General features: G+C 43.1%; 1 protein-coding gene across 2 annotated transcripts in view; it reads right to left on the minus strand.

Moving 5' to 3' along the window:
• zfyve9a (zinc finger, FYVE domain containing 9a) overlaps positions 1 to 23366 on the minus strand; it is a 129737-nt gene extending 106371 nt beyond the window's left edge. For both annotated transcript variants that reach the window (XM_070886870.1, XM_070886871.1), the window contains exons 1-2: positions 23236 to 23366; positions 698 to 790 (exon numbers count right to left, since the gene is read on the minus strand). The gene's annotated coding sequence lies outside the window, so the exon portion shown is untranslated. The remainder of the gene's footprint in view (positions 1 to 697; positions 791 to 23235) is intronic.
• Between the last annotated feature and the right edge of the window lie 270 nt (positions 23367 to 23636).

Below are 23636 nucleotides of genomic sequence, written 5' to 3' on the forward strand. Positions count from 1 at the left end.
GCTCTGGAATTCCCTCCGCCTCTCTTTCCTCCTTAAAACCTACCTCTTTGACCAAGGTATCAATGCTCCCAAAAAGCACCTCAGGATATTTTACTACATTGAAGGCGCTATATAAATACAAGCTGGTGTTGTTCACATATTACAAGTTACTTGCAGGCAAGAAATTTCTGCTTTTTAAAAAATTCACCAATTTTTCCACCTCCTTTCGGACAGGCACTTCATACTTACCGATTATGCAGCCCCATGACAGCCAGTACTTTGTCCAAATGGCCAATATTCATGTGTGAATAAATGTATGCAGGCTTTTCGATCACAGGTAGAAATACAGGCAAGCCCAAACTCATCAACTTTAGATATGCACACAGTTCCAAACAGGGTGGTGTACCACAAGACAGAAAACAGGAACAGGAAAAGGTATCTTGACTGATTATTCCTGCTTTATCCATGGGAGCATTTACATCAGCTAACAAAGAAAAAGTATTGAACCTGTGACTTTTCTGATCTACATGACTCAGTGTATAGCTGAGTCATCAGAAGCAATTTATGCTGAACACAAATTCATCATTCACAGCTTAAAGCCCAAAATGTTGAAAAAACAACGATCTAAAGAGAAACAACATTTAAATAAGCGAGTGACCTTTTGAGTACTTTAGGAACAAGACTACACACTGCAAATGCTTCAGTGATTTTTGCATACCTGTTCATGCATGTAGGTCACAGCTGTTCTTTTATCTGCTTAAGTCATCCTCCAAGCAGCCAATTGGTTTCTCAGTACTAATGGAGCCTCAACCTGCAAAGTATTTAATAAATTCAGATAAGAGTTGTAACCACTACATGTAACAAAGCAAAATGTATTAACTGAGAATTCAATTTTAGAATGGGTGAAATGTTGTTGAAACTACTTATTGGAGAGTATAATATTTAAATTTTTTTTAGTGCACACGATGTTCCAACTTGTATGCATTCCAACAGATTAGATGTGGTATTAACTCACTAAACCAGACAAAGAACTTGATAATTACTTGTCTGATGCACTGAACAGACAATGTTTGTTATATATGCAGACTATAGATATACTCTGTGTAGTCACTGTATTGTTGCATAAGATGGAGACTGGTTTACCTGATGTACTTACAATAAGGTTTACACTGTATATACATGCTGGCACCACTAGAGGGTGCAACTGGTGGAGACTGGGGTTTCCTGCCCTGGTGGCAGGGGTTGTATAAAAGGGGAGCTACCATGCGGCTGCCTCACTCTGGAGTTGCGAATAAAGGATCAAAGGTCACTACAGTTTGAGTACAACACATTGCCTCGTGGAGTCATTCATAGGTGCATCACAGACATAATAGTTTCTCCTTCCAATCATTATGCTGTGACCCCTGAAAAGCAGCACATGGTCAGGATTGAACTCTGCTTCATGACCTTAAAAAAAAATCATCATAGGCAATCCCTCGGAATCGAGGAAGACTTGCTTCCACTCTTAGCATGAGTTCTTAGGTGGCTGTACAGTCCAATACGAGTACCACATTTTGTGTCACAGGTGGGACAGACAGTGGTTGAGGGGAAGGGTGCGCAGGGAGCCCGGTTTGCCGCATGCTCCTTCCGCTTGATTTCAGCATGCTCACGGCGATGAGACTCAAGGATGCACTTCCTCCACTTAGGGCAGTCTATGGCCAGGGATTCCCAGGTGTCAGTGGGGATGTCAGGGAGGCTTTGAGGGTGTCCTTGTAGCGTTTCCTCAGCCCACCTTTGGTTCGTTTACCGCGGACAAGTTCCAAGTGGAGCGCTTGCTTTGGGAGTCTCGTGTCTGGAATGTGAACTATGTGGCCTGCCCAGTGGCTGATCAAGTATGGTCAGTGCTTCAATGCTGGCCTGGACGAGGACGCTAATATTTGTGCGTCTGTCCTCCCAGGGGATATGCAGGATCTTGGAGACATCGCTGGTGGTATTTCTCCAGCGACTTGAGGTGTCTGCTGTACATAGTCCACGTCTCGGATCCTTACAGGAGTGCGGGTATTACTACTACGGCCCTGTAGACCATGACCTTGTTTTGAGGGACTGTTCTTCAAACACTTTTCCTCAGGCAGCCAAAGGCTGCACTGGCACACTGGAGGCAGTGTTGGATCTCGTTGTCAATGCCTGCTCCTGTTGATAGGAGGCTCCCGAGATAGGGGAAGTGGTCCACGTTGTCCAGGGCCACGCCATGGATCTTGATGTCTGGGGGGGGGGGCGGGGGGGCAGTGCTGTGCAGCAAGGACAGGCTGGTGGAGGACCTTTGTCTTACTAATGTTTAGCATAAGGCCGCTAAACCTAAAAATAGTCTGCCAACAATCACGGTGTAGGATCACAATGAAGAAGTGCCACTTGGACAAAGTGCCAGTAAGCTGCTGGTGCCCATGAAACAATATCCTCAGGAAAAGGGACAAAACTGGGAGAAATTGTGGAGAAGATAATTTAACAAAAATTTTACACTGTTTTTATATTATTGGGAGAAAAATATCTGCTTTGCTGAAGCATCAATAAAACTTTTATTTGATGGGGCAGATTTTAATGCACAATATAAGGGGCTAGATTTTTGGTAGTTTTACGCCAAAATTACCGTTTTCACTGTGCTACCCTTTTTAGGCCTAACTTTCGGCCTTTACATCTCAGTAAGTCAGCGTTGCACAAGGATTCCAGGAGTAGGAAATCGCAAATTTTGGCAACTTTAGTCTGGGGTCGTTAGCACTGCGAGGGAGGGGCCTTGGGAGGGGGAATAAAAAATTGCAAAAAACATTCAAATAATTCTTACCAACTAAAATCGCTGAGAAATAATAAAAAATAAAAAAGTTTAACTTACCTTTTTGCAGGTCTTTATACTTACCGCTGCTAGCAGGGCTGCACCGACAGGTTTGACCCAGTCAGTATTCTGGTCATGGCATACGGGTCCCGAGAGAGCCAAAAGTGCGACGCAAACGCAATCCTCGGCACTGCACGTTGGCGCTCCTCTCTCCAGTGTTATGTGGCAGCGCCGCCAGAGAGGTCACAGAGGATCCCAACGACCGGGTTTACGCCGTGGAGGGTCAAATCACGGCGAAAACCCAATCGCAAAGTCGGCGAAAATCTAGGCCAAGGTATTTTGTGTAACTAAATTGAATTCAGGATATCCAGAACAACTTAATTGCAGTTAATTAAAAGTTTCCTCATTAAGACTTTTGATTGGTAATGCAAGTTTTATTCATCCAGAATTACATTTTGATGTGGGCCAAAATGTGTTCAAGTACTGTAACCAAAATAGTTTTTAAAAATGACTCCAAGAGTCTGGTCCCAGAGATCCCTCCACAGAGGAGGACGTTCTGGGTCCCAGTTAGAAGATTTGGGGCGAATCAAAATAAAGACAACGCGCTTCCCTTAATGAAAATGGGAGGTGGAAGTCAGAGGTAAGGCACTGCAGTCACTCTTCCAGTGCAGTTCAATAAGGCAACTGACTTCTCGGAACAGGCAGCATTCCAGTTTATTCAAAAATTAGGGATGTGTGCAATAAAGGTACAGTAGTTATCATGGGTGACTTTAATCTACATATTGATTGGGCTAACCAAACTGGCAGCAATGCTGTGGAGGAGGATTTCCTGGAATGTATTAAGGATGGTTTTCTAGACCTATATGTCAAGGAACCAACTAGAATGCTGGCCATCCTAGACTGGGTGATGTGTAATGAGAAAGGACTAATTGGCAATCTTGTTGTGCGAGGCCCCTTGGGGACCATAATATGGTAGAATTCTTTATTAAGATGGAGAGTGACACAGTTAATTCAGAGACTAGGGTCCTGAATTTAAGGAAAGGTAACTTCGATGGCATGAGTCATGAATTGGCTAGAATAGACTGGCGAATGATACTTAAAGGGTTGACGGTGGATAGGCAATGGCAAACATTTAAAGATCACATGGATGAACTTCAACAATTGTACATCCCTGTCTGGAGAAAAATAAAACGGGGAAGGTGGCTCAAACGTGACTAACTAGGGAAATTAAGGATAGTGTTAAATCCAAGGAAGAAGCATATAAATTGGCCAGAAAAAGCAGAAAACCGGAGGACTGGGAGAATTGTGTAATACAGCAGGAGGACAAAGTGTTTAATTAGGAGGGGGAAAAGAGTGTATGAGAGGAAGCTTGTTGGGAACATAAAAATTGACTGCAAAAGCTTCTATAGATATGTGAAGAGAAAAAGATTAGTGAAAACAAATGTAGGTCCCTTGCAGTCAGATTCAGGTGAATTTAGAATGGGGAACAAAGAAATGACAGACCAGTTAAACAAATACTTTGGTTCTGTCTTCACAAAGGAAGACACAAATAACCTTCTGGAAATTCGAGGGGACCGAGGGTCTAGGTGAGGAGGAGGAACTGAAGGAAATCCTTATTAGTCAGGAAATTGTGTTCGGGAAATTGATGGGACTGAAGGCCGATAAATCCCCGGGGCCTGATAGTCTGCAGCCCAGAGTACTTAAGGAAGTGCCCTAGAAATAGTGGATGCATTGGTGATCATTTTCCAACAGTCTATCGAATCTGGATCAGTTTCTATGGACTGGAGGGTAGCTAATGTAACACCACTTTTTAAGAAAGGAGGGAGCGAGAAAACAGGTAATTACAGACTGGTTAGCCCGACATCAGTAGTGGGGAAAATGTTGGAATCAATTATTAAAGATGAAATAACAGCGCATTTGGAAAGCAGTGACGGGATCAGTCCAAGTCAGCATGGATTTATGAAAGGGAAATCCCGCTCAACAAATCTAGAATTTTTTGAGGATGTAACTGGTAGTGTGGACAAGGGAGAACCAGTGGATGTGGTGCATTTGAACTTTCAAAAGGCTTTTGACAAGGTCCCACACAAGAGATTAGTGTGAAAAATTAAAGCACATGATATTGGGGGTAATGCACTGACGTGGATAGAGAACTGGTTGGCAGAGAGTCAGGATAAACTGGTCCTTTTCAGAATGGCAGGCAGTGACTAGCCGGGTGCCACAGGGCTCAGTGCTGGGACCTCAGCTATTTACAATATACATTAATGATTTGGATGAGGGAATTGAGTGTAATATCTCCAAGTTTGCAGATGACACTAAGCTGGATGGCGGGGAGAGCTGTGAGGACGACGCTAAAAGGCTGCAGGGTGACGGACAGGTTAGGTGAGTGGGCAAACGCGTGGCAGATGCAGTATAATGTGGATAAGTGTGGTTATCCATTTTGGGGGCAAAAACACGAAGGCAGATTATTATCTGAATGGTGGCAGATTAGGAAAAGGGGAGGTGCAACGAGACCTGGGTGTCATGGTACATCAGTCATTGAAAGCTGGCATGCAGGTACAGCAGATGGTGAAGGCAGCAAATGGTATGTTGGCCTTCATAGCTAGGGGATTTGAGGTCTTACTGCAGTTGTAGAGTCTCACCTGGAATATTGTGTTCAGTTTTGGTCTCCTAATCTGAGAAAGGACGTTCTTGCTATTGATCGAGTGCAGCGAAGGTTCAACAGACTGATTCCCGGGATGGCAGGACTGACATGAGGAGAGACTGGATCGACTGGGCATGTATTCACTGGAGTTTAGAAGGATGAGAGAGGATCTCATAGAAACATAAAATTCTGAAGGGACTGGACAGGTTAGATGCAGGAAGAATGTTCCCGATGTTGGGGAAGTCCAGAACCGGGGTCACAGTCTAAGGGTAAGGGGTGAGATGAGGAGAAACTTCTTCACTCAGAATTGTTAACCTGTGGAATTCTCTACCACAGAAAGTTGTTGAGGCCAGTTCATTAGATATATTCAAAAAAAAAAGAGTTAGATGTGGCCCTTACGGCTAAAGGGATCAAGGGGTATAGAGAGAAAGCAGGAATGGGGTACTGAAGTTGCATGATCAGCCATGATCATATTGAATGGTGGTGCAGGCTCGAAGGGCCGAATGGCCTACTCCTGCACCTATTTTTTGTTTCTATGTAAAAACTAGGAAGTAATCTGAAGAGGCATGAAATTATTTATTTTTGTTGTCTAAAAGTGCAGGTACAACCAGAGAATAGGAAATAAAAAACTTCAAGTACAGTATAAAAGACTCAATAGCAGCACTCTTGCCTCTAAGCGAGACGATTGAAGCCCCACTCTTGAGACTTAAGCACTTAGGGCCTAAGTTTCGGCCTCAGTTGCTCCTGATTTTTTGGAGCAACTGGTGTAGAAGGGTATATCTTAGAAATTCAAATTCTCGGCATTTAGTTTGCTCCAATTCTAATCAGTTAGAACAGTTTCACTTTGGAACAGAATTTTTTTTCAAAGGGGGCGTGTCCAGCCACTTACGCCTGTTTTCAAAGTTTCGGCAGTGAAAACTTACTCCAAACTAACTTAGAATGGAGTAAGTGAAGATGTTTGTACACTCGAAAAAAACCTTGTCTACACTTTAGAAAATCAGGCGTAGGTTACAAATCAGGCGTAGGGAATGGGGAGGGGGTTTAAAGGGAAGTTTACAAACATTAAACACTTCAGTTTTACAAATAAAGAGCCATCAATAATAAATGATAAAAACATCAATAAATCAACCAAAAAAAAATAAATAATTTTTTTTTTTCAAATCAATAATATAAAAACTTACCAACTGCAGCACCGGGAGCCCTCCAACAGCGTGCTGGGATTCCCCCCCCCCCCCCCACAGTGTGGTTGTGGAGGAGAAGAGGAAGAAGAAGAGGAAGAAGGGCGCTCTATGGGCCGGGCCCGTCCCCAGCACCAGATTTACAGGTAGGTGGCGTTGGGTCGGGGTCAGGAGCGCAGGTCGGGTCAGTTCGGTTCGTGTTGGGGGCCCGGGGGGGGGGGAGTTCAGGTTGGGATGGGTCCGGTCGGTGTCAGTGTAGGGAGGAAGCAGGAGCTGGGCGTGGGAGGCAGCCTTATGCATGCAGCCCCAGTGAGGCCATTCGGCCAGGGCTAGGGGCTGCGTGCTTCGGGCCCCTCCCACACACAGTTTTGGGCGCCTGGAGCTACTGCACTGTAGCGCGCATGTGCAGAGGTTCCGGCACGGTTTTCAGCGCAGGGACCTAGCTCCGCCCCCTACAGCTTGTGCTGCGCCGCACCCGACTCAAGAGGACCAGCAGGGAGCCGGAGAATCTAAGTTTTTTTTAGGCGCACTTTGTGGCGCGAAAAAACAGGCGTCCAGGTCGGGGCTGCGCCATTCTAGACGCAGCCAAAAACTTGGGCCCTTAATGTCAGCTGACACTTCAGGGCAGCACTGAAGGAATGCTGCACTATAAGAGGTGCCATCTTTTGGACGAGAAATTAAACCATGTCATCTACCCTCTCAGTGGGATATAAAAGGTCCCATGGCACTATTCGAATAGCAGGAAAGTTCTTCTAGTGCCCTGGCTAACAATTATTCTTGAGTCAAGATGACAAACAGATTATCTGGTCAATTACCTCATAAGAGATCTTCCTGTGCACTAAATACCAGCCATGTTCCCCTACATTACAACGGTGACTATACTGCAAAAGTACCCAATTGGTTATAAAGCGCTTTGGGACGTCCAAGTCATTGAAGGTGATATATACACTCTCTCTTTCTTTAAAAGCTCTTAACAAGGTTGCATTCTGTGGGCAGATATTAGGCTCGATAAAGAATTGGATGCAATTGCATAGACAGAATGGCTTGATTTAGAGAAGGGACACTCAGTGAACTCATCATCAGGACAGGAAAAGAACTGGGACTTAGCCCTTTCTTGTCCTTTTTCACAGTTCATGTGTATAACAGGAAACTATATCTCACAAGCAATGAAGTCATCAATGAATCTACCCCATTCACAATTGTGCCGGTAAAATATACAAGCTAAGTAACTTAGAATCCTATTATTGCAACTATTAAGGGTGTGGGACATAAAAAAAGTTTAAAAATCTTAAGTGGTTATCAGCACAATACAATACAATACAATACAATACAAGAGAAAAGTGATCCAAGAGTAAGCAATAATAGTATTAATGGAAATTTTTCAATGAAGTACGAGGAAAGGCAATATAAATGAAGTGGTATCATTTTAAAAAGGGGGTGCAGGAACAGAGAAACCTGGGGATATACGTACACAAGTCTTTGAAGACAGCAGGGCAAGTTGAGAAGGCTGTTAAGGCAGATGGAATTCTTGGCTTTATAAATGGGAGGCATAGAAGCAAGGAAGTTATGCTAAACTACAACACTGGTTAGGCCCCAACTGAAGTATTGTGGCCAATTCTGGGTATCATAGGAAGGATGTCAAGGCCTTGACGAGGATGGAGAGGAGATTTACTGAATGGTGCCAGGGATGCAGGACTCCAGTTATGGTTGAGACTGGTGAAGCTGGGATTGTTCTCCTTAGAGCAGAGAAGGTTAAGGGGAGATTTAATAGAGCCGTTCAAAATAATGAAGGATTTTGATAAGGAGAAATGGTTTCCAGTTGCAGAAAGGTCGATCACCAGAGGACAGAGTTAAGGTAATAAGCAAAAGAAACAAAGGTGACATAACAAAAGAATTGTTTATTCAGCGAGTTATGATGATCTGGAATGCACTGCCTCAAAGGGCGGGGGAAGTAGATTCAATAAGGAATTGGATAAATTGGGGGAACTTGCAGGGCCTATGGGGAAAAAGGAGTGGGAATAATTGGATAGCTCTTTTGAAGAGCCAGCACAGGCACGATGAGCCAAATGGCCTCCTTCCGTGCTATATCATTCTATGCTTCTATGAAATCTGCAAACTCAAATATGCCACTCTAAACAGCTTTTTAAAAAAAAAATCAAACTTTGGGTGAAAAGATACTAATTGCATTTGGAAGATGAGCCTGCACCCAAAATGTTAACTTTTTATTCTCTCCACAGATGCTGAGTGACCTGCAGTGTAGTTCCAGCATTTTGTGTTATCCTACAATTCCAAAATTCATAGGATTTTATGAACAGGAGCGCTGGCAACAATGTTTGCTCGGACCCCCACTGGTTCGCTTTTTTAAAAATATAAATAGCAACCTGTTCACAAGGAATAGCTCTTCACATCTTTTTCGCCATTTGGTGCTTCCTTCCATCGGTTTCCCAGGCTCTGCACACTCTGGCTTGGCATGGTTCTTCGGTCAGGACTTGTCTGCTTCACCATGGTGCACAATGCCCTGCTTCACTCACCTCTATGGTTTTTGCATGGCCATTGCAGTCATAATTTCCCACCACCCTAATTTTCTCCTCTTTCGCAATCTTCACCAGAGCTCACTCGCTGAAATGTGCGTTTCTTCTTCAGTTAGTAACCTTGGAAATATGCCAAGGATGACCCAGGGTTTATTACCCTTCTCACCTTTTTATAAATCACAGTTTGAAATTTGTGACCGTCAATTCTGACTAGCGTAGAGATTTCAGTACCATTATTGATCAGCCCCTGTGCCTTAATCCTCTGAGTAAATGTTCGCTGTGCCACCTACTGCAGGCCCACAGATGCAAATGTACCAAGATTGGTTCGGTTCTTCTTCCTCCAGGATTGGTCCCTGCCTTGTGCAGGTGCCTCTCTGCCAGAGTCTCTGATGTGTTTCTTCCATTGTTTGGAGTCTACAGATGTTGCAGACAAGGAGAGCAGATAAAGGCTGGGAGGAGATATGCTGTCTTTATTGCTCGATTCTGGATTGTTTGTCGTCTTCATTTGCTGCTGACATATGCACTACACTGGATGACTAAATTTGGAAAGTCATTGGGCAAAACCTGGTGGAAAATACTGTGCCCACTGATACTAATTGCATATTGTTGTGTATGCAATAACTGTTAGACGAAGTACTGTTTAACACCAAGAGGTATGACCTTGGCTCTGCTTTATTAAGGCCCAAAGTGCCTAATATACAAAATGGCTGGCCTTTTATACTTGGGCTGCACACATGTGCATGCAGCCCAATGGACTCCAACAGTGATGCCATCTAGTGATCCCAAAAGTACATACATGACACATACACTGTCAGGAAATTCAACATCGATCAAATTAGCTCATTGGAAGATAGCAAAGAAATGGTCAGGAACACTGCCAATGTACACTCTTGTTAAAGACTCAGGCTGTGCTCAGTCGTAGGATTTTGTTACTGGTGCTTCTTCCACTTCTGAATCCCAATTGGTGTGATTTGAAGGTCAAAGATCTTAAGGAGATGTTGGAGGTGGTATGCACTCATTCTCTCCTGCTGTTTGTTGCAGCATTTTCAACTTTTCAGGTCCAGAGGATTGGCAAAGACATCTCCCTGACTGGTGTAAAAGGGCTTTTGCGCACATATGCAAATAGAAAACAACCTGCCCATGACTTCAAGGGCAGAATAATGGGAGCTTGCAGGCAGGATCTAGCTGAAAGATGCATTAGAAATCCCTGACCTGCTTCACCAAACATTGCAAATGCTGCATTTATACCAGCAATCGTCAAGGCAATATAACCAAATCCAAAGTACATCAGTCTGTATTGGCAATTTATTGAGACCACATCTGGAATACTGACACTGCACGAGAATGTCAAGGCACATGAAATAGCTCAAAAGGGGCAAGAAATGATACATGAGTTTTTAAAAGAAAGGAATCCCAGAGCATGGGGACTAGATGGCTGAAGGCACTGTCGCCGATTGTGGGGCAAAGGCAATGGGGGGGGGGGTGTTTATAAAGTTGGAAATAGGCGAGGCCGTGAAGGTTTTAAACTCAAAGATGAGAATTTTAAATTTATCAGCCAACTTAATTAATTTTACTAAAAGCTTGTATAAAGCATACAAGTCAAAAATAGTGAACCAATTAAGAGGAGGGGCGTAAATCAGGAGTTCAGCAAACTATCTCCACGGCAGATCAAGAACACCACCAAATTTAAAGAAATGAACTCTTATTATGGCACTTTTTACACATTGTGCCATTGCAAAAGTACAAAACTACAGATATAAAAAAAGGAGTACAACAAATCACATTGAGGCTTTCAATATTTGACTACTTTTGAACATGATACTTCCCAGTACTTGGTTATTAATAAAAGCATCTTTACAAATAAGTATAGACTACAAGAACCAGACTGTAATACCCTCCCATTCAGCAATATCCTGAAGAACAAATCACATCTTAGTGTAAAGTACACATGCTAAATTGCATGCAACTACTATTTAACAAGTTGCGGAGAAACAATCAGAATTTGAGTTACTTCGCAGACGCCAAGGTGCCCAAGACCAGTAAAATAAATTTACAGGGATTAGCTAGAAAAAAAATGGATCAAAAAAACAATACTTCTCAAAAATCAGCACCTACAGCTTCCCCTGATGGCTTGGTATCCAATGACCAAATCATTTAGACCATCGAGTGCCCAGGCTCAATGCGGTCAGTGCTGAGTTAGCTGATTGGAGGGTAGTTGTACAATTTCCCTGTACTAGAATTTGCCTGGGTTTGTGGAAACTGGGGGAGGGGAGGGCAAGAGGTAAGGAAGTTTTTTTTTAAAGTCAGTAAGGATTCAGACTTCTAATCACAATCCAGTGATCCCTATTGGAAGAGTATACAATGCCATCAGGTATTTCTTGACCATCTCGCCAAATAGAAAAAGACGACAGAAGTTAAAATTCTTGGGCATTTGTTTTAAACATGAGCATGTGGCAGTACAGCAGAAAAGTGATAAATGTGCCACAGACTTAAACTCTGTTTTTTTTCATTTTAAGTGCGGTTTGCCAGGAAAGAAGACAGGTGAATCCATACTCTTGTCCACCTCCTAGAAACTGGCATATGGTGCCTACCAGTCTTCCCAGGAAGGATGAGGGAGAGGAAAGAGATATTTGTGATCACTTCTCAGCAAGCACTGTTAAACAAAATGCAAGGCAATACCTCATCATTCACCATCTAGGCTCTTGAAGGATACCAATTTGAGTGAATTACTGGAGGGCTACTGGCATTATAGAACTATAACCCTTCATGAATCAACGCCTCCAGAAAAGCATACTAGAAAAATGGGTTACATTTCCCAACACCAAAAGAACCCCAGTAATCGCAAGACTTTTCACAGACAATTTAAAGAACTTGTAGCAAGAGGAAAAATAGATTTGCAGAGTGGCAACCTTGGTGAAACGCATCACTGACTAGTGACATCACAGCAGATTTACAGTAACAGCAGCAGTTTAACTGCATACTCTGAAGAGATAGAATAGGTACACTAGAGTGATAGAAATGAAAGGAAACATTAAAGTCAGTGTACATATTAAATACTTTATATACACGAGTTAACCAGCAGCTTTGACATTGCCACTTCTAGTTAATCATCACCAATCCATTTCTCAAAAACAAAATGCTAATACTTTGTTCCAGTCATAGAGTGCCATGTACCTTCAGCTACCTTTTGCCTATATTATGCCATGTTTATTTTCTCCAATGAAAATTTGAAAAATTATGAATTCAACACATATTAAAAAGAGGTGCCAAGTAGCTAATTCATTTTAAAGATTCTTAAATATTTTAGATACCACAGACTTTTAATTAAAAAGCACCAAAACAGTCTTGCAACTCTCACAACATCAAGTTTTTTTTTAAATAACACAAGATGGGTAACACACACAGTTCTCTTGTAATTCCACATCACAACAACCAGCTACCAGAATATGCTCCTGCAAAATGCAAGATCCATATCAAGCTGCAGCATCAATATAACCCCTTAGGTGCTTAACTTCAAAAAGTGAAACCAAAGCAATAATAGGAATTGCTGAACAATAAAAGACCAAAGGTTCAGCTAGTTCACCTTCTACCATCTCGATAGTTGCACCAGAGGTTTACTGAAACCGAAAGGGATTCCACTCCATGAACGTACAGATTGCATCAGCGCATCATGGCAGTCAATGCTGCGTGAGAGCAGTGTCTCACACATGTTTCAGCGTCAACCACAAGGACAGAGCTGGATGCTCAGGGACAAAGGTTACGGCCTCGCCATCTGGCTCATTAACCCCCACCCCCCCCCCCACCCGCAGAACCCTCAGACAGAAGCTGAGCATCGCTATAATGAGAGCCATGCAGCCACACACAACATTGTCAAACAGACAATTGGAGTGCTCAAACAGCTTCCGATGCCTGGACCACTCTGGAGGCTGCCTGCAATACTCCCCTCAGCAGGTCTTGGAGTTCTTTGTGGTGTGCTGCATGCTACACAACTTAGCCATCATGAAGGGGACAGGAATTGCCAATGGAGATTGCAGGACCCACCTCGGGAAAGGAGGGTGGGGGGAAAGACAAGGAAAAAGAGCCTAGCGAGGAACCCATGCCACCATCACCACCACAGGGGCGGCATCGTGGAAATTGCACCGCTACAAAAGCCTTACGTCAGCAGCTCATAACTGAACGCTTTGCTTGAAGAGTGACTGTTGCCAGGCCATTCTATCCCACCATGTTGACTATTCTCCCTCTTATTCTGCAAATGAGACACTACACAGGAATAGTTAAGGTGAACAAAACAATTTATGAAACGTTGCAAACTTTTATAACTAACATAATTTTGAAACTTTAATAAAATAAACTTTAATTATCTGCATCCAGCAATGTGATTAATCAACATTATAAACAGAATGCAGCAACCCCTGCCCCACTACCTTTTTATCACCGGCTCTCTACACTCCCACCCCCATGCCTGATGCTCCAACCCAAAGTGGCACCAAACTGGCATGCAGCAAAGTTGCCAGAGTGCTGCTATGTTGGGGGGGGGGGGGGGGGGGGGGGGGGGGGGGGGGGGAAAAAGAGACAATGGAGATGCCGTCTGGGGACGCACTGGATCAGCTCGTGGCGTGAAAGGGCCGGCTTCTGACTGACTAGCCTCTTCATCGGCGTCGACAGTCACGGGTGGTGTGGATCTGGGGAATGCAGAAAGGAGTATGGTGGAAGGGTTTATGGACTGCATCACCTGCCCAAGCTGAAGCAGAGCTTGTGCCTGTGATGCGCCATGTTCGCGCCACACTCTCCAGGACTCCAGTGTGACTGGTGGAGGCCACCAGCCTCGTGTGAACACTGACTGTCTCAGGTTTCACGGCTCGCACCAACAATCTTCGACCCTACCTCTGTAATGGCCGCAGTGAGATTCTCGACAGTCATGGGAATCCTATCCAAAACATTAGGAAGCTGACTGATGAGCTGGATGCTCTCCCTGGGCAGTCCCACCATGTCCAGTTCCACATCTGCACGCCTGTCAGCAGACAGACTTTCCAGAGGGTGATTCGGCAGAGATGGCATACGGGATTTGACCCCAGAACTGCGTTGCTGCACGCCACTAGTCCCTGGAGCCTTGGAGGTGTCAAACCCTGAGAAAGTTACATCATCATCCTCAGACGAGGTGATTGCCAATGGAAAAAAAAAAAAGAGGGGTAGATTGCATCTGCCCCGGAGTCCTCTGTCCTCCCTCCTCACGATGGTCTGACATGGAGGGTTGATTTGAGGGATGCTGCGACTGGTCATCTGGAAGTCGAAAGCAACAGACGAGTGGTTAGCAGCAGGGGAGGGGACAGGGTGACATGACGAAGGTCACATAGCACAGGTTCATTTAAACGACCGTCACTACTCCATTATATCTTGTCCAGAGACATTGCATGACATTGCCCCAACCCTAGTCCACAGACACTGCATCACATTCCTTGGGCTGGGTTGGGGCAGTGTGCAGGACTCCCAGTGGCAGGTGCCCAACCCGAGATGCCGAAGAGGTTTGCCACTCGCTCCGAGGTCGGTGAGTGGCAAGGTTTGAGGCGTACCACCATCTGTCCTCAACTGCTCGTGGCAGTTATGGGACGACTTTGCCTGCAAAGATGAATATAGGAATGGTTATCAGAGGGGCCATCTGCTCTCGTGACACACAGATAGCCACCAAAGCACTTATACCATACTGTCTGAATGTAATAAAGTCCTCTGTTTAATGGCCTTGGAAGTTGCATGTGGTTCATCAGGAGGACATCGAAGTGCGGAAACATCTTATGAGATCTGAGAAAGCAATCTTAATAATGTATAAAGATCATTCATGGCAAACTACGCCTACCTATGTGCGATGCATTTTAGGAGGCAACCCACAGAATTCTGAGGGACCGCAACAATGTGAGAACACCCACTGACTGCTGACAGGCAGCAAAAGCATGAGAACAAAGTGTGTCAGATTTATAACTGAAGTAATGAATAAAAATTGTACTCACTCGAACGACCCTCGAAAGATCATGTAACTTTTTTTGGCACTGTTTCCCACTCCTGGTCACTGTCTGAGGCAGAGACTTCCTTAGCGATTTCCCTCTATATTCGATTAAAAATGGATGGCAGGGGTCTAGATCCACCCCTCCGATATAATTCCTGCCACCTTCTATCCACAGCCCCACAAGAGCTTCGTTAGCCTCTTGGCTAAATCGCCTGGCAACAGTCTACAATCCTCCTCCAACATCAAAATCCAATTTAAAAATGGCTGATTCAGCCCCGGGTGTACTGCACATGCCCGCAGCCGCACCCTGCATTAGCGTTTGCAATCGGACAGCACACCGGAAAAAAAAAAAAAGAGGAAAAAAAATTTGCGCATGCATAGAATGGGCAATTTATTTAGTGCCGGAACTTTTGGCTTGGACGCAAAGTTGGTTGTGCAACACCGGAGTTAGCGCCAATGCTGCGTGTCAACTTTCATTCGGCGAAAGTTGCGAGCTCTGGCGATAACGCTAAGCCGGCGCTAAATTTTTTATTTTGCCACGATTTGCGCTGTGCCCAGAAATAGGCAAAAATCACAAACCCAAAAATCCAGCCCCATAGATCCAAAGTCATCTGCATCTCCCGAGCATGCTACACTTACCATACATCATCTCAAATTACTCGTATGCTGTACACCTAAATGTCAAATCCATTTAATTTTCATTTGAATGAATCAATACTACTTCCATCGTCTCTGTAGGAAGCCCGTCCCAAAGATTTAGCACTCACTCACTGATGCAATGTTTCCGTAGAGTATCTGCAATTCCCTCCCTTGTTCCCCCTTAGGATTGCCCGGCTGTTCTGCAACCATGCTGGTAGGTATGTGACAAGTGTTACAACCTACCTCTGCAAAACCTTGTGGATGAATGGTATGGTGGGGGTGTGTGTTAATTTTAAATCCATGGCCCTAATCACCAAGAATAATTATAACTCTTTCCAAGTTATTCCATTTCACAATTCTCACTGCATTCAGTCACTGGCATGTTTAATAGGAACACCTCCCTTGTACGTACTCTATTCTGCAAACATAACATTTCACTTTAAAATAGAACTACAAATATGCTTTGTTTCTACATCAGATACATTTCACTGCCTGGAAAGATGCTTGCAATTTCTAGGTTGTTTTGTTCCATATAAAAAAAACTCTGTTTTGTTCCATATATAATTTATTTGTCTTCTACAGGTGTATCAAATTTACCTGAATGCACAATAAAGTCTGAGAAAAATTTCCTACTAGTCACTATCAAACAGGAAGGATCATAATTTGAGTACACCAGGAATAGACTCTTAAGATAGTGGAATTTTTCCTCTACTGAATCCTCAGATCAAGTTAACTAATCATGAAGAATGATGACAAATTATAAGTTGAGTGTCATTTCAAATAATGATATTTACAAGAATCATGTAAAATATAAATATGCAGTTTAGAGAAATTTGAAGAAGGAATGGCTTTATGGAATTTACTGTAGTTTAGGGCTCCAATTCAAAATTTACATATTCCAGTTACATGGAGAATTCTAAATATTATGGCATAGTTGTTACATATTTAACTTCCTATCTCGTAAGAGACACAGATTAAGGTCACAAATGTTTAATAGATCATATGCTGTAATATTTAGGACCCTATAATTATGTATAAACAGCTAATGTTACAGCCACTGATCCAACCCAAATACCATATAAACAGCACTCAAAAGGATCTTATTTTAGGTACTGCTAGAGAGAAACGGGGAAGAAGACAGTGAAATCGTATCATATAAATACTAAAAAATGCGATTTTTATTCTGACTATTTGTTCCAAGACACAGCAAGGGATCAAATGAAGTCAAACTTAATGGACTCAATTTTGGCCAGGAGTTATTCTGTTTTTTTTGCAGTAGGCTGCTTTTTCTGGCGTAACTTAAAAATCCCGAGTTTCCCCAATCAATTTGCACTCAGTTATGTTTTTCTTGGGTTCGTTTTTTTTTCTCAAAAAGGGGTGTTACATAACATCTACGCCAGTTCTGGCCATTTAGGCAACTTTGGCCAGCTAATAGTTACTCCATTTCTACTTAGGTCAGCGCATGTGGCCACTTGAGAAAACCCTTGGAGAGTTAAAGAAATTGGCGCAGTTAAGTACATTGGAGGCCGTTTGGCCTAGGATAGGGGCGGGAAGTGGAGAGGACCTGAACCAACCAAGCCTTTAGGGAACAGACTTGCAAAACCATCCTTCCTTCACACAATGAAAATAATAATAAAAAAATTAAAGTACTACTTTCAGCATCAAACTGCAATTCACCTTTCTGCACTCTGCCCGGGACTCTCAGAACACACAGGAGAATGCTCAGAACTCACCGGCAGGCAGGAGAACTCAGATCACACTGGGAGGCCATTCGACCAGGGGTAGGGGCAGGAGAGATTGGAAGTAAAAATAGGAAGCACTTAAACCCACTCCATTGGGCCTGACTTGTAATTACTCTGAGATTACATTTGAATTTCAAATCTCCCAAGATCCCTGTCATACTACTTTTAGAATAAAAGATTCCTTTGTTCCAGAAAATAATTTATTTCTTATAGTAATAAAATGTAGGGTAAAACTTAGAGGTTCCTTATGGTTACTGCTTGTACTGTTACAAGGTGTGCCACCAGGGGCCACCTCATTGTACAGGTAACCACAAGTCTCCCAGGGTGCCAGGCCTAGTATAAAAGGCAGGCCACCAGGTCTGATCCTCACTCTGGAATTATCAATAAAAGGACTAAGGTCAGTACAGTTCAAGTACAACACATTGATAACTCCACGAGGCAGAGCATCTAAAGACATAACGTTAACAATACTGTATAATGTATTTTACCTTGTTGTCATTTGGCAGCGGAAGAATTGCTGGGTAAAGACAAAACTCATTTCATCCGACCTCTCATTAAAAGTCTTGATCTGTCTCTGTTCAGTGCTGTGCTTCAGTAACCTTCTTCATGGGAGCAGCTGGCTATTGTTTTCAGAACAGTGCCCAATCTGTAATGGCCGATTGCCAACTCGCAGCGCTACTGCGCGTGCGCGGACATCACTATTCTCCACTGCGCATGTGCAGACGTCCCGGCATATTTTCCAGTGCAGAACGCAGGCTCCACCCCACGAGGAAACTGGCCACGCTGCACAGCTGCAATGAAGAGGCCAGACAGCGGCGAAAGTTGGAACATTTTTTTCTGGAGCATCTCTGGACATACTTAAGCGGTGCAACTCGGGTAAGTACGCTGAAAAACAGGCTCAGCCAAAATTGAGCCCTATGTTCCTGTCAAGTTATTATGGGTGCTGTTATTGCACTCATGATCGGCATGGTTCCAAAAGATCTGGTATAATTATAATTTTTGTTCAAATGAGCTTCCACAAATCTTTGATGCAATCCATCATTAACCGGTGATCAATTTTAGGCTGATCTGGAGGCATTTTTTCCAATGCGAATCAGAGATACATAAACAAGATAACTAACACTCAAAACTTCATTCAACTTCACTGCAAAACTACAATCTGCAGTTTGGTTCTCCTCAAAAGTAACCACAAGTGGTCTCACTTCTACTCTACAGTCTATACATAAAAAGGAGATATGACATCAGTCCAAATAATTTAAAAACAGAGAAATAACTAGAACCAGAAAAAGATTTTACCTAAACATCAATCTGTGAAATTGTAGTGTAATTTCCATCAAAAGGTTCAGTCCAGTCTGCATCCCACAATGCACGATACCAGAAAGGAGTACTATATGTACCATTAGCCAACACAAGCATAAGCAGCCTAGATCACAGAACAAAAATGGCTATATTTGAAGAAAAGCATTTCTGTACAAATTTTCTGGAATATTGCGTTCAGTTTTGGTCTCCTAATCTGAGGAAGGACGTTCTTGCTATTGAGGGAGTGCAGCGAAGGTTCACCAGACTGATTCCCGGGATGGCAGGACTAACATATGAAGAAAGACTGGATCGACTGGGCTTGTATTCACTGGAGTTTAGAAGGATGAGGGGGGATCTCATAGAAACATATAAAATTCTGAGCCGACTGGACAGGTTAGATGCAGAAGAATGTTCCCGAACCAGGGGACACAGTCTAAGGATAAGCAGTAAGCCATTTAGGACCGAGATGAGGAAAAACTTCTTCACTCAGTTGTTAACCTGTGCAATTCTCTACTGCACAGAATTGTTGATGCCAGTTCGTTGGATATATTCAAGAGGGAGTTAGATTTGGCCCTTATGGCTAAAGGAATCAAGGGGTATGCAGAGAAAGCAGGAAAGGGGTACTGAGGTGATGATCAGCCATGTTCTTATTGAATGGTGGTGCAGGCTCGAAGGGCCGAATGGCCTACTCCTGCATCTATTTTCTATGTTTCCCCAGACAACTGGTGTTGCATCCTTTAATCTGCATCTCTGTTGCCCAACATGATGGGAGAGCTAATTTACAAATAGGACTTAAAATGAAGTCGCTACCCTAGCTTCTGGCCCATCTTCAGTTACCGCAACTACCAGCGGTGATTTAAATTGTACCATTTGGCTCACAGCAAAAAATAGAGCAGGTGTTCTTCACTTCCATCCTCAAAAATGGTGTATTGTCACCCTTTTAAAATGCAGACCAAACTGCAGATTAAATCAATTCAATATATTCTGACAGTTTGAGACTTAACTTATTCTGCACAGCACTACCTGCAGAAGTCTGCTACAGCCATCAACAGTCCCTTGTAGTAAGAACTACACACTAAAAATCAGAACACAACACTCTGGTTCTTCCGCAAGCAATTCAGCTTATTTCTAAGCATCTCTTTATATTCATTTTCATGAGTTTGCAATTTATTTTGGAGTTAACAATCTAACCACAGCAAAATGGATTTTTTTTTAAAACCAACCTAAAGTATTCCAGGTTGCATACTATCAAATGCAACAACCTGCATTTATATACTGCTTTAACATAGAAAAGGACTGCAAGAAAGCTTAAAATCAGACAAAAGTGGACACTAAGTCAAAGAGCGGATATTAGGAAGGATGATAAAAGGCTTGGTCAAAGAGGTGGCTTTTAAAAAAGGAGGGTCTTAATGGTGGAGCGGTTAAGAGAGGGAATTCTACCATAGACAGAGGCTTGGCCTCCAAAGGTGGCATGGGGGGATTGCAGAACAGGCCAGGAGTAGGAGGAATGCACAGATCTGATTTTGGGGGCCAGGGCAAATGTAAAGCTGGAGGAGATAACAGAGATAGGGAGGGGTAAGGGCATAAAGGAATTTCAAAACAAGGAGAATTTAAAATTGAAAGCGTTGAAGGATTAGTACAGGGCTGATGGTGAATGCGATTTGGTGCAACTTAGGATACAGGCAGCAGTGTTTTGGATTAGCTGCAGTTTAAGCAGGGTGGACAATGGGAGGCAGGCCAGAGAAGCATTGGAATAGTCGAGTCGAGGTGATAAAAGCATAGATTAGGGTTTTCAGCAGCAGATGGGCCATATTACAGGTAAAATATGTGACAGAAAGGATATGGGGTTGGACATTCAGCTTGGGGTCAACTAGAGTGCCAAGGGGAGTGGGGGGCGGGCGGTGTGTGACTCAGTGACGAGTGTTTGTGATGGGGACCCAAGACAATGGCTTTAATTGGAGAAAATCACCACACATCCAGGACTGGCTGTTATACAAACATAAAGCATGCATATGGAAGCTGACCCTATATCTTTGGACAATGTTACCAGGGGCAGCACGAAGATGAAGAGGGAAGGACCAACGCTAGATCCTTGGGGGACTCGAGATAACAGTACAATTGGATATCCCAAGACACATTGTAAAATTCAATTTTACTACAAGTTAATCCATCTCACTTACCCCACACTGAAATTGAATTTTTGTGTTTATTAAAAACATAACCGAGAAATGCCATTCAGATAATTAGTTCTACATTAGTCCACATATTGTTCTTAAGATTCCACTTCATTTGCCCTGAAAGCTTCCACAGTGGAATTTGCGCAAGTTATCTTTTGAAAGAACCCAAAGGCTCTAAATTTATTGCATTAATTTATGCAAAGTGATCTTCAATCTCCTATTTGGCATGCACTTTCATATCTTAAATTTATAATTTCTGATAACTTGACCAACTTTATTCACTTTAAAAAATCTTAGTGTTTTGCTTATTCAAAAAAATGTCATGAAATCAAAATATAAGGCAGCAAGTTTTTCAACTGCAACCTCAACAATAATCTCATTTTCCTTTGATGTCCACCTTGGCTCAACAGTAGCATGCTCACTGGAGTCATGTGGTCATAAATTCAAGTCCCATTTCAGAGACTTAAGTACATCATCTAGCTAGTGCAATGCTGAAGGAGTGTTGTATTGTTGGAGGTGCTGTTCGAATGAGATTTTAAACAGAGCCCATCCACGCTCTGCAGGTGGACATAAAATATCCCATGGCACAGAGGAGCAGGAACCTAGCAATTATTTATCCCTCAACCAACATCACTAAACCAGATTACCTGGTCAATATCTGATTGCCACGTGAAGGACTGTGCATAAATTGGCTGTCACATTTCCCTACATTGCAAAGTACTTAATTAGCTGAAAAGTGCTTTGGGATTTCCTGAGGTGGTGAAAGACACTATACAATTGCTAGTTCTTTATTTCTTTCCCACACACTTGCACAGTTCCCTTTTAAATTGTTATAAACTCTGCCTCAATAGCCACTTGTGGTAAAGCAGTCCCATATTCTAATAACTCTCTGGAAAGAAAACTTCTAACCTTGCTTTTTTTCCTTCTACCAATCCTAAATGTATTGCCTCATTACCAACTGAACCACCAGTGTGGGTGAAATATCTATTTACTTTCTCAAAAATCTTCAATTTTGAAAACCTATATTTTCACCTTAACCTTCTCTGTCCCAGTGAAATAAACCCCAATTCTCCAGGCATTTCTTCATAAACAATCTCTTAACACAGCTTTTAAAAATCTTAAACCCAAACTGCAATCATATTAAAATCACAAACTTAATTTCTCAATCCTATATCAAGTGGCATAAATCATTCATGCAACCATGGTAAAAATCTATCAATCACATTACCACGGTAAAAAAAAAGCTATCAAATTCAGACGATTAATTGAAACTATCTCGGAAACTTAAATACTCACTCCACGAAGTAGCCTGACTTGCTTTACGTACTAAATTCATCGCACTCAAAACTACCACAGCATCAGCAACCCTATTCGGATGATAGAAAACTGCTTACTACAAGCTTTTTGATCCTTTCCAGCAATAAAATCAGACAAAGTAGCGTTTGTCGATAAGAATTGCTGTATATTCAGCAATTCAGGACGGAAGGTAAAATTTGATAAGAGCCACTCAATATTTTGTAGCGTTTGATTCTTAGGTGTAGTATTTTTTAAATCATCATTCTCTCCAAAAACATACGCAATGACCCTCCAGTACAACAGAAACACCGAGATGAATAATGAGAAAACTTATAGGACGATCCTGCGGCACATTTTTTTTTTGTGGGGGGGGGGGGGGAGGAGAAGGAAAGAAGGTAACCAAGTTGTCTCCTCCCCACGGTTAAGAGTTCAATCTGCACTTAGGAATGAAGCCTACTATGTGTCTTCGGAAGGTGCGAAGCAGATTTTACAAATACACAATATAATTTACAGATACGTTCGTCAACTAAAGCCGAGTGCAATGTATTCGTAGTCAAAATGCAGCAGTGGTGCCGTAAAGTCCAGGACACGATTTACACCCTTCAAAATAAATGACTGCTCTCCCCTTCTCTTGCTGTGCATGATCGGTCTAATCCGCAGCATTTAAATCTCAGACTGGTTCCAAAATTCAAATATTTGCAGCTTACTAGACCCCTCCCCTGCCCCCTTCCCCAAAAAACCCACCGTGTTAATAAAAGCAAACGGCGGACTATTCTTGCACTGTACCTTCCTAGGCCTAGCCGAAGCATCGGATTATGTGCTTCACTCTTACCCGCAAAGCACAGGCTGGCTCGCGGCAGCGATCGCCTCGCCAGTCGCATTATCCACCGGCTCGGAAGGCGACCAGCTCAATCCTACCGTTTCACATTGCTTCTGGCGCTTCCTTCCTTACCAGACGCGGGCTCATCGCTTCTGAGGCAGGGTGAAAATGTCGCCTGGTCACACTGGTGGCTTTTATTCGCTCTGCATCTCAATGGCCGAGATCCGCAGCGTTACCCAGCTCCGCCGTCGACACCAAACTCAACAGCCATCCATCACGCGCTTGACGTTTAGAAAATACGAGCACAAACCCTCCAACCGCCAATCCAACTGCCCCATCCAATCTGACCAATCAGCGCTCGCCATCTCTAACACCCGCCTCTCACTCCCTACAGTCAACCAATAGGAATCTTCCCAACAATCGCGGCTGAGCAAAGTGCCAATGACAAGGCAGGTTTGGAATGGCCGACTCCCATTGGCACAGATTTTACCTGCTTTTTGGGAGCAGCCAATCAAATCTGTACTCCCCGACAA

Source organism: Pristiophorus japonicus, chromosome 8 (assembly GCF_044704955.1).
Source record: "Pristiophorus japonicus isolate sPriJap1 chromosome 8, sPriJap1.hap1, whole genome shotgun sequence".
NCBI classification, from domain to species: domain Eukaryota; kingdom Metazoa; phylum Chordata; class Chondrichthyes; family Pristiophoridae; genus Pristiophorus; species Pristiophorus japonicus.